The sequence below is a fragment of the Schistocerca americana genome, chromosome 7, assembly GCF_021461395.2.
Source record: "Schistocerca americana isolate TAMUIC-IGC-003095 chromosome 7, iqSchAmer2.1, whole genome shotgun sequence".
In the NCBI taxonomy this organism is placed as follows: Eukaryota; Metazoa; Arthropoda; class Insecta; order Orthoptera; family Acrididae; genus Schistocerca; species Schistocerca americana.
The window spans coordinates 68811327-68820897 of record NC_060125.1 but is presented as its reverse complement, the minus strand read 5'-3'; positions in this window follow the sequence as shown (position 1 = coordinate 68820897).

The window sequence follows — 9571 nt, the reverse complement described above, 5'->3', positions numbered from 1 at the left end:
TTCGATTCCTGGCTGGGTCGGAGATTTTCTCCGCTCAGGGACTGGGTGTTGTGTTGTCCTAATCATCATCATATCATCTCCATCGACGCGCAAGTCGCCGAAGTGGCGTCAAATCGAAAGACTTGCACCAGACGAACGGTCTACCCGACGGGAGGCTCTCGTCACACGACATTTCATTTTCATCGGAACAGCTGTCTCTCTTATTGCTCTCCGATGATGAAGTACGTGTGAAAACCAAAATCAAAATGACAGCAAATGTAGACAGAGACAATATAGAAATGGAAGAGAGACATATTTCTTTTTTTGGATAATTAGATGGAATATTATGTCGTAAGTTTAATATTATTCTGGTTACCATTTGATACTGGTTTTCTTTCATTAATTAACAACTCCTGATTCACTCTCATCTTCATTTCAGAGAAATTGTTAGTCAGTTTAATGTCATGCAAGCTCACTGATCTGACCTCTTGCTTGAAAGTTACAGGCACTAGTTTTAGTGACGATTGCCCTTGACATAGACGTGCAGCACTCCATATTTATCCGCTAAAAGGCTAGTTAAAAGATGTTAAAGATTCTGCTGAAGCGCATGTTAAAAAATGCAAGATTTTCACGTTCTATATTGACCATAGATGAGAGGCAAAAGGAACCTCTGCTGCATTGTGATCAAGAACATCATATACCATACCCGGATTGCAAGAAAAGCACTCCGTCTCCAGGCCACTAGTGGCCCAACGGGACCATCAGAACGCCGTGTCATCCTCAGGTGAGGATGTGGATAGGAGGAGCGTGTGCACAGCACACTGCTCTCCCGGTTTTCTTTGACCTGAGCCGCTACTATTCGGTCGAGTAGCTCCTCAATTGGCATCACGAGGCTGAGTGCACCCCGAAAAATGGCAACAGCGCATGGGGGCCTCGATGGTTACCCATCCAACTGCCGGCCACACCCGACAGCTCTTAACTTCGGTGAACTCACGGGAACCTGTGTATCCACTGCGGCAAGGCCGTTACCTGGATTTCAAGAAAGAAACAACGGAAAATAAATATTCTGAGGAATAATAAAAGTATTCTCGAAAGTAAAAAAAATGGTTCAAATGGCTCTGAGCACTATGGGACTCAACTGCTGAGGTCATTAGTCCCCTAGAACTTAGAACTAGTTAAACCTAACTAACCTAAGGACATCACAAACATCCATGCCCGAGGCAGGATTCGAACCTGCGACCGTAGAGGTCTTGCGGTTCCAGACTGCAGCGCCTTTAACCGCACGGCCACTTCGGCCGGCATTCTCGAAAGTAAAAATGTATTTAATTTTGATTCTATCCAGTCATCAATAACTTTCCCGTTGACAGTGAAACGTCCCCTTGGAATAACTTATGAATGACTGTGCTGATACACCTCTTACATTATTTGAGTTTCAAACAGCTGAGCAGAACTGAACGTACTCAGACATTTCGCTCTTTACCTATTCTGATCAACGCTAAACTGACACACAATATTTTTAGCGCAACGCAATCTTTCAAAACTCCCTACAAAAGAATGGGCCTGACTAACAATAACCTATGCCTTTCATTAATCACTTACCTCACAAAAATCTTCGTTACTCGGACTACTGCAATACAGCGAGCGCCAATACTGCCAGCTAAATAAAAGATTCTAATTACTGATAGGCGTAGTCAGCAAATGAAAGATTTTGATAGAGAACAAACAATGTATTTACCTTAATATTGTTCAAAAGTCATTATATATATATATATATATATATATATATATATATATATATATATATATATATCAGCTCATGACATCCAGCCTTACAAATTTACTCTTTCTGATGGACACACGTTCAGATCGTCGGCTCTCAAGATTCTGCCATTTCTCTCCGCACATCCACTGCTAGCGGCTCACCTCCAACTACGCACCTCTACGCGCAGTTAACATCCAACTGCCCAACACTACAATAGCAAATTCCAACAGTGAGTCCAACCCGCTACAGACTGCACACAGCACAGTCAGTGATATTCATACAGAGTGCTAGGTGACGTTACCAACATAAAAATCTAAACAGCCTTCTTACAACAGAAAACTTCAAAAACCTAAAATTCCCAATATTACAATTTGTCGGTCTAGTCACTGCAGGCTAATGTTATCATATACTACTACTACTTCTACTACGTGATCAGGCCCAGTGGACCGCACGCATCTACAAGTTTTCTCCTCCACTGTATTCTGTCCATTGCTGCTATCCGCCATCCGCCCACATCTACTGACACTTAGTTTAAATCTCCATGGAGTCCATCCCTCCAACGCTTCTTGGGTCTCCCTGGCGGTCTCTTTCCTGTAGGTGTGAAATCCAGGAGCTTCCGAGGCCATCTGTGATCCTCCATCCGGGCCACATGGCCGGCCCACTGCATTCGTTTGGCTTTGACAGTTCCTGCTATGTTGGGCTGCTGGTATAGTTCCTCAAGCTCTTGGTTGTATCTGATCCTCCATTGCCCTGTGTCTGCATCCAGAACCGGACCGAAGATCTTCTGAAGCAAACAAGGAGCTTATAGAAGTCCTGTTTCCGGATACTCCATGTCTCACAGCCGTATAGAACAACAGGCTGGATCAGGGTTTTGTACAGTCGAATCTTGAACTGTCTGGAGAGAGATTTGGACCGAAGCAGTTGTGTTAGGCTGTGGTAAGATCGGTTTCCTGCTTGTATTAACCTTTCTGAGAACGCAAGCGTTCTCATATGAAGACGAAATTTTTTCCACACTAAATCTAAGTGAATAGAAAACAATTAAAAGGGGAGCGTAAAATATTTCCTGGCAAAATGTACATAGTAAAGGTACAGTGACCGACCTAACCATCAGAGCGGCTGCGTGAAACGGACGTTCCTGTCATTGGGCGTTCAGCAGCTCCCGGTCCGCAAATTATCCGCGACCAGCTCGCTCCAGTTAGCCAGGGACAGCGGGCACAGTGGCGTGGCTAACAAGAGGCCGACAGGATTACAGGAGAGGGAGGGAGGGACAGAGCTAGGGACCGAGACAGAGCCATCCGTAGATGCCGCCCCGATTATCCGATGCGTCAGCCCCCATCGCTGGCGCTCCGCCACCACAAGGCGACTGCCGGCTCCCGCAGTCGCAGCGGGTGACCAAGGCACGAACAGTAGACGCAATTCGGCAACTGTAAGAATTGAATTATTTCAGCAGTGAATTGTTTCAGCTGAAAATCGCATCTGTAGTACGAATTTTCTTCAAATGTTTAATCCCTTCTAAAATTTTGAAATGATTCCAGTATAAGACAAATAAATACAGGATGCTGGATTTCATGTAAACGCATTTGCAAATATTTTGAAAAAGCGACAAAGCACTTGCGGCTAACTGAAGAAAACAGGCTACAAAACCTAATTAAATGACACTGTTGGTCGTGTATATTTTTATATATACAAGCTGGTCCATTCATAGTTACCGGGCCAAATGTCTCACGAAATAAGCATCAAACGAAAAAACTACAAAGAACTCGTCTAGCCTGAAGGGGGAAACCAGATGGCGCTATGGTTGGCCGACTAGATAGCGCTGCCATAGGTCAAACGGACATCAACTGCGTTTTTTAAATACGAACCCCCATTTTATTACATATTCGTGTAGTACGTAAAGAAAAATGAATGTTTTAGTTGGACCACTTTTTTCGCTTTGTGACAGATGGCGCTGTAACAGTCACAAACGTATAAGTGCGTGGTATCACGTAACATTCCGCCAGTGCGGACGTATTTGCTTCGTGATACATTACCCGCGTTAAAATGGACCCTTTACCAATTGCGGAAAAGGTCGATACGGTGATGATGTATGGCTATCGTGATCAAAATGCCCAACGGGCGTGTGCTATGTATGCAGCTCCGTATCCTGGACGACATCATCCAAGTGTCCAGACCGTTCGCCAGATAGTTACGTTATTTAAGAAATAGGAAGTGTTCGGCCACTTGTGAAACGTCAACCACCACCAGCAACAAGTGATGATGCCCAAGTAGGTGTTTCAGCTGCTGTCGCGGCTAATCCGCACATCAGTAGCAGACAAAGTGCGCGAGAATCGAGAATCTCAAAAATGTCGGTTTTGAGAATGCTACATCAACATCGACTGCTACCATACCATATTTCTATGCACCAGGAATTGCATGGCGACGACTTTGAACGTCATGTACAGTTCTGCCACTGGGCACAAGAGAAATTACGGGACGATGACAGATTTTTTGCACGTGTTGTATTTAGCGACGACGCGTTATTCACCAACAGCGGTAACGTAAACCGGTATAATATGCACTATTGGGCAACGCAAAATCCACGATGCCTGCGACAAGTGGAACATCAGCGAACTTGGCGGGTTAATTTATGGTGCGGCATTATGGGAGGAAGGATAATTGGCCCCCATTTTATCGATGGCAATCTAAATGTTGCAATGTATGCTGATTTCCCACGTAACATTCTACCGATGTTACTACAAGGTGTTTCACTGCATGACAGAATGTGCTATGTACTTCCAACATGATGGATGTCTGGCACATAGCTCGCGTGCGGTTGAAGCGGTATTGAATAGCATATTTCATGACAGATGGATTGGTCGTCGAAGCACCATAGCTTAGCCCGCACGTTCGCCGGATCTGACTTCCCCGGGTTTCCTTCTGTGGGGAAAGTTGAAGGATATTTGCTATCGTGATCCACCGACAACCCCTGACAACATGCGTCAGCGCATTGTCAATGCATGTACGAACATAACGGAAGGCGAACTACTCGCTGTTGAGAGGAATGTAGTTACACGTATTGCCAAATGCATTGAGGTTGACGGACATCATTTTGAGCATTTATTGCATTAATGTGATATTTACGGATAATCACGCTGTAACAGCATGCGTTCTCTTGAAATGATAAGTTCACAAAGGTAGATGTATCACATTGGAACAACCGAAATAGAATGTTCAACCGTACCTAGGTTCTGTATTTTGATTTAGAAAACCTACCTGTTACCATCTGTTTGTCTAAAATTGTGAGCCATATGTTTTTGGCTATTACAGCGCCATCTATCACAAAGCGAAAAAAGTGGTCCAACTAAAATATTCATATTTCTTTACGTACTACACGAATATGTAACAAAAAATGGGGGTTCCTATCTAAAAAAACGCAGTTGATATCCGTTTGACCTACGGCAGCCCCATCTAGCGGACCCCTTCATGCTAGCCAAATTTCGTTCTTTGTAGTTTTTTAGTTTGACGCATATTTCGTGAGATATTTGGCCCGGTCACGATTAATGGACCACGTTGTATATCAGTCGTTGAGACAAATACCGAAAGAGTGTTGCTACAGCATGCAATCACATTCTAGTTTTCCAGCACCGTCCGCAGCTTTCATTTGCGTATCTTTCATTAGTGCTCGTGGTGTATAACCGTGCGTTGTCAAAGACATTTTCGGTTACCCTTTGATTTCACCCATGTTCCGGCGGGGATGTGGTTCATAGACCACTAGGTAAATTTGTAACCGAGTGTCATGGACCAATTCCAGAAATGTTGTTTGAATGATTAACTTCATATGCACTAGAATGATACTCGTTTTTTGAAGGAATGGTGATCTCTGAATAGGATTAGAGAACCGTTATTACGAAGGGTTGTCTAAACACTGGAAGGGCTTGACGTGTTTATGTCACTTTTCATGAAAAGAACATTGCAGTACATCTAATAACTTGCCATAAAAATCAATCAGACTCATAACTACAACCAAAGTTGATGGCACTTGAACCGATCATCTTCATCTTTGCCTAGGTGTGGTGTGTCGTCTTCCGGAGCCTTGGCTTTGCTCTGCCGCGATTGGTCCGTTTGCTTTTAAATTTCGGAGGGCGCTGCGTTCTGTGGAGAGACCTGCTGACGACGAGAGTATCGAGTGCTGCCGCCGGAGTGAGACGGGGGAGTTTAGTTTCCGGTTGTGTGGCAGCGCAATGTTGCGGGAAAGGTGGTATAACTTCCTGTGAACGCACGTGGTTGCTACGAGCGTGTGTACCCGGGACGGCGGCAGTCTTTCTGGACGGGCTATGTGATACGGAAGCTCGGCGTAGCAACTGTTGACGCGACGTGTCCGCGTTGCTATGGCGGAACTGGGGCGATTGACATAACTCGAGTTGGTGCTGGTTGCAACCTGTCGCCGAATGCTTGTCTGCCTTCTGGACTAACGGTGAGACTTTCTTGACTTGATGTGTCTCACTCAATTTCTGCCCGTGTCGTCGGGCGTGTTTTGCTCTAAGGTCGTGTGCCATGGTGTTTCGCAATTTTAGTAGACTCAGACGTGCCCGAAATCCCTATTCCTCCGCTGTTATATTGTCAAGTATAACTATCACTATAAAAGAGTGTTAACTCTCTGTGCCTTAATAACTGAACCTAAAATACACTCCTGGAAATGGAAAAAAGAACACATTGACACCGGTGTGTCAGACCCACCATACTTGCTCCGGACACTGCGAGACGGCTGTACAAGCAATGATCACACGCACGGCACAGCGGGCACACCAGGAACCGCGGTGTTGGCCGTCGAATGGCGCTAGCTGCGCAGCATTTGTGCACCGCCGCCGTCAGTGTCAGCCAGTTTGCCGTGGCATACGGAGCTCCATCGAAGTCTTTAACACTGGTAGCATGCCGCGACAGCGTGGACGTGAACCGTATGTGCAGTTGACGGACTTTGAGCGAGGGCGTATAGTGGGCATGCGGGAGGCCGGGTGGACGTACCGCCGAATTGCTCAACACGTGGGGCGTGAGGTCTCCACAGTACATCGATGTTGTCGCCAGTGGTCGGCGGAAGGTGCACGTGCCCGCCGACCTGGGACCGGACCGCAGCGACGCACGGATGCACGCCAAGACCGTAGGATCATACGCAGTGCCGTAGGGGACCGCACCGCCACTTCCCAGCAAATTAGGGACACTGTTGCTCCTGGGGTATCGGCGAGGACCATTCGCAACCGTCTCCATGAAGCTGGGCTACGGTCCCGCACACCGTTAGGCCGTCTTCCGCTCACGCCCCAACATCGTGCAGCCCGCCTCCAGTGGTGTCGCGACAGGTGTGAATGGAGGGACGAATGGAGACGTGTCGTCTTCAGCGATGAGAGTCGCTACTGCCTTGGTGCTAATGATGGTCGTATGCGTGTTTGGCGCCGTGCAGGTGAGCGCCACAATCAGGACTGCATACGACCGAGGCACACAGGGCCAACACCCGGCGTCATGGTGTGGGGAGCGATCTCCTACACTGGCCGTACACCACTGGTGATCGTCGAGGGGACACTGAATAGTGCACGGTACATCCAAACCGTCATCGAACCCATCGTTCTACCATTCCTAGACCGGCAAGGGAACTTGCAGTTCCAACAGGACAATGCACGTCCGCATGTATCCCGTGCCACCCAACGTGCTCTAGAAGGTGTAGGTCAACTACCCTGGCCAGCAAGATCTCCGGATCTGTCCCCCATTGAGCATGTTTGGGACTGGATGAAGCGTCGTCTCACGCTGTCTGCACGTCCAGCACGAACCCTGGTCCAACTGAGGCGCCAGGTGGAAATGGCTTGGCAAGCCGTTCCACAGGACTACATCCAGCATCTCTACGATCGTCTCCATGGGAGAATAGCAGCCTGCATTGCTGCGAAAGGTGGATATACACTGTACTAGTGCCGACATTGTGCATGCTCTGTTGCCTGTGTCTATGTGCCTGTGGTTCTGTCAGTGTGATCATGTGATGTATCTGACCCCAGGAATGTGTCAATAAAGTTTCCACTTCCTGGGACAATGAATTCACGGTGTTCTTATTTCAATTTCCAGGAGTGTATTATCTGTGGTTGAAATTTTATTCTGACCCAAATGCAATAACGATCTTGTATTTTACAATTTGTTCATTAGTACTCTATTCTTATTTAGTACTGGCCGTCACATTTACTAAGTCGAAGACTTAAGAAGGCCAGTGGGCGTCATTAACAGTTCCTGCCTAGATAGGCGTTATTTTTTGAACCATGTGTTTCAATGTTTAGTAATTTTTATTTTATGTGTTATAGAGAGCTGCTGTCATGCCCTATGTGGACGATTCGCCACGTTGGTGAAGTTTCTAGTTGTTCTGCTGGTCTGTGCCATATTGCTAAAGCAGGCAGTCCCAGCACAGCTGGTTGTAAATTTTTCCTAGTGGTGAGGAGCACGGGCTGGTTTTAAGTGCTAACTCACTAACTTCAACCATTCTCAAATACTTATTACTACTGATATTCAGGCCCTTCAGGCCGAGTGGCGACGCCACTACCCCATTTTGGTTATTAATTTTATCTTGTTAGCTTGTTTCATTAAAAAAAATACCTTTCATATATGAATTGGTCTTTTGGTCTTTACTGCTCCTTTGGACGAAGTAAATTAACTATTGGTTTTGCATTCTTGTAGTATTATCAAGACAGCATTTGTGGTTATATTTGATTGGCCCTTTTGGCCGAATAATTAAAGTCATTTCTTTCAGTAACTTATTGTTTTGGTCAATAATTAATCAAAAGTGTTGGGTCCTTCAGACCGTGATTATCTCTTATGTTGGATCTTAAGGTTGACAGAACCACAGGCACATAGACACAGGCAACAGAGCATGCACAATGTCGGCACTAGTACAGTGTATATCCACCTTTCGCAGCAATGCAGGCTGCTATTCTCCCATGGAGACGATCGTAGAGATGCTGGATGTAGTCCTGTGGAACGGTTTGCCATGCCATTTTCACCTGGCGCCTCAGTTGGACCAGCGTTCGTGCTGGACTTGCAGACCGCGTGAGACGACGCTTCATCCAGTCCCAAACATGCTCAATGGGGGACAGATCCGGAGATCTTGCTGGCCAGGGTAGTTGACCTACACCTTCTAGAGCACGTTGGGTGGCACGGGATACATGCGGACGTGCATTGTCCTGTTGGAACTGCAAGTTCCCTTGCCGGTCTAGGAATGGTAGAACGATGGGTTCGATGACGGTTTGGATGTACCGTGCACTATTCAGTGTCCCCTCGACGATCACCAGTGGTGTACGGCCAGTGTAGGAGATCGCTCCCCACACCATGATGCCGGGTGTTGGCCCTGTGTGCCTCGGTCGTATGCAGTCCTGATTGTGGCGCTCACCTGCACGGCGCCAAACACGCATACGACCATCATTGGCACCAAGGCAGAAGCGACTCTCATCGCTGAAGACGACACGTCTCCATTCGTCCCTCCATTCACGCCTGTCGCGACACCACTGGAGGCGGGCAGCACGATGTTGGGGCGTGAGCGGAAGACGGCCTAACGGTGTGCGGGACCGTAGCCCAGCTTCATGGAAACGGTTGCGAATGGTCCTCGCCGATATCCCAGGAGCAACAGTGTCCCTAATTTGCTGGGAAGTGGCGGTGCGGTCCCCTACGGCACTGCGTAGGATCCTACGGTCTGGGCGTGCATACGTGCGTCGCTGCGGTCCGGTCCCAGGTCGACGGGCACGTGCACCTTCCGCCGACCACTGGCGACAACATCGATGTACTGTGGAGACCTCACGCCCCACGTGTTGAGCAATTCGGCGGTACGTCCAC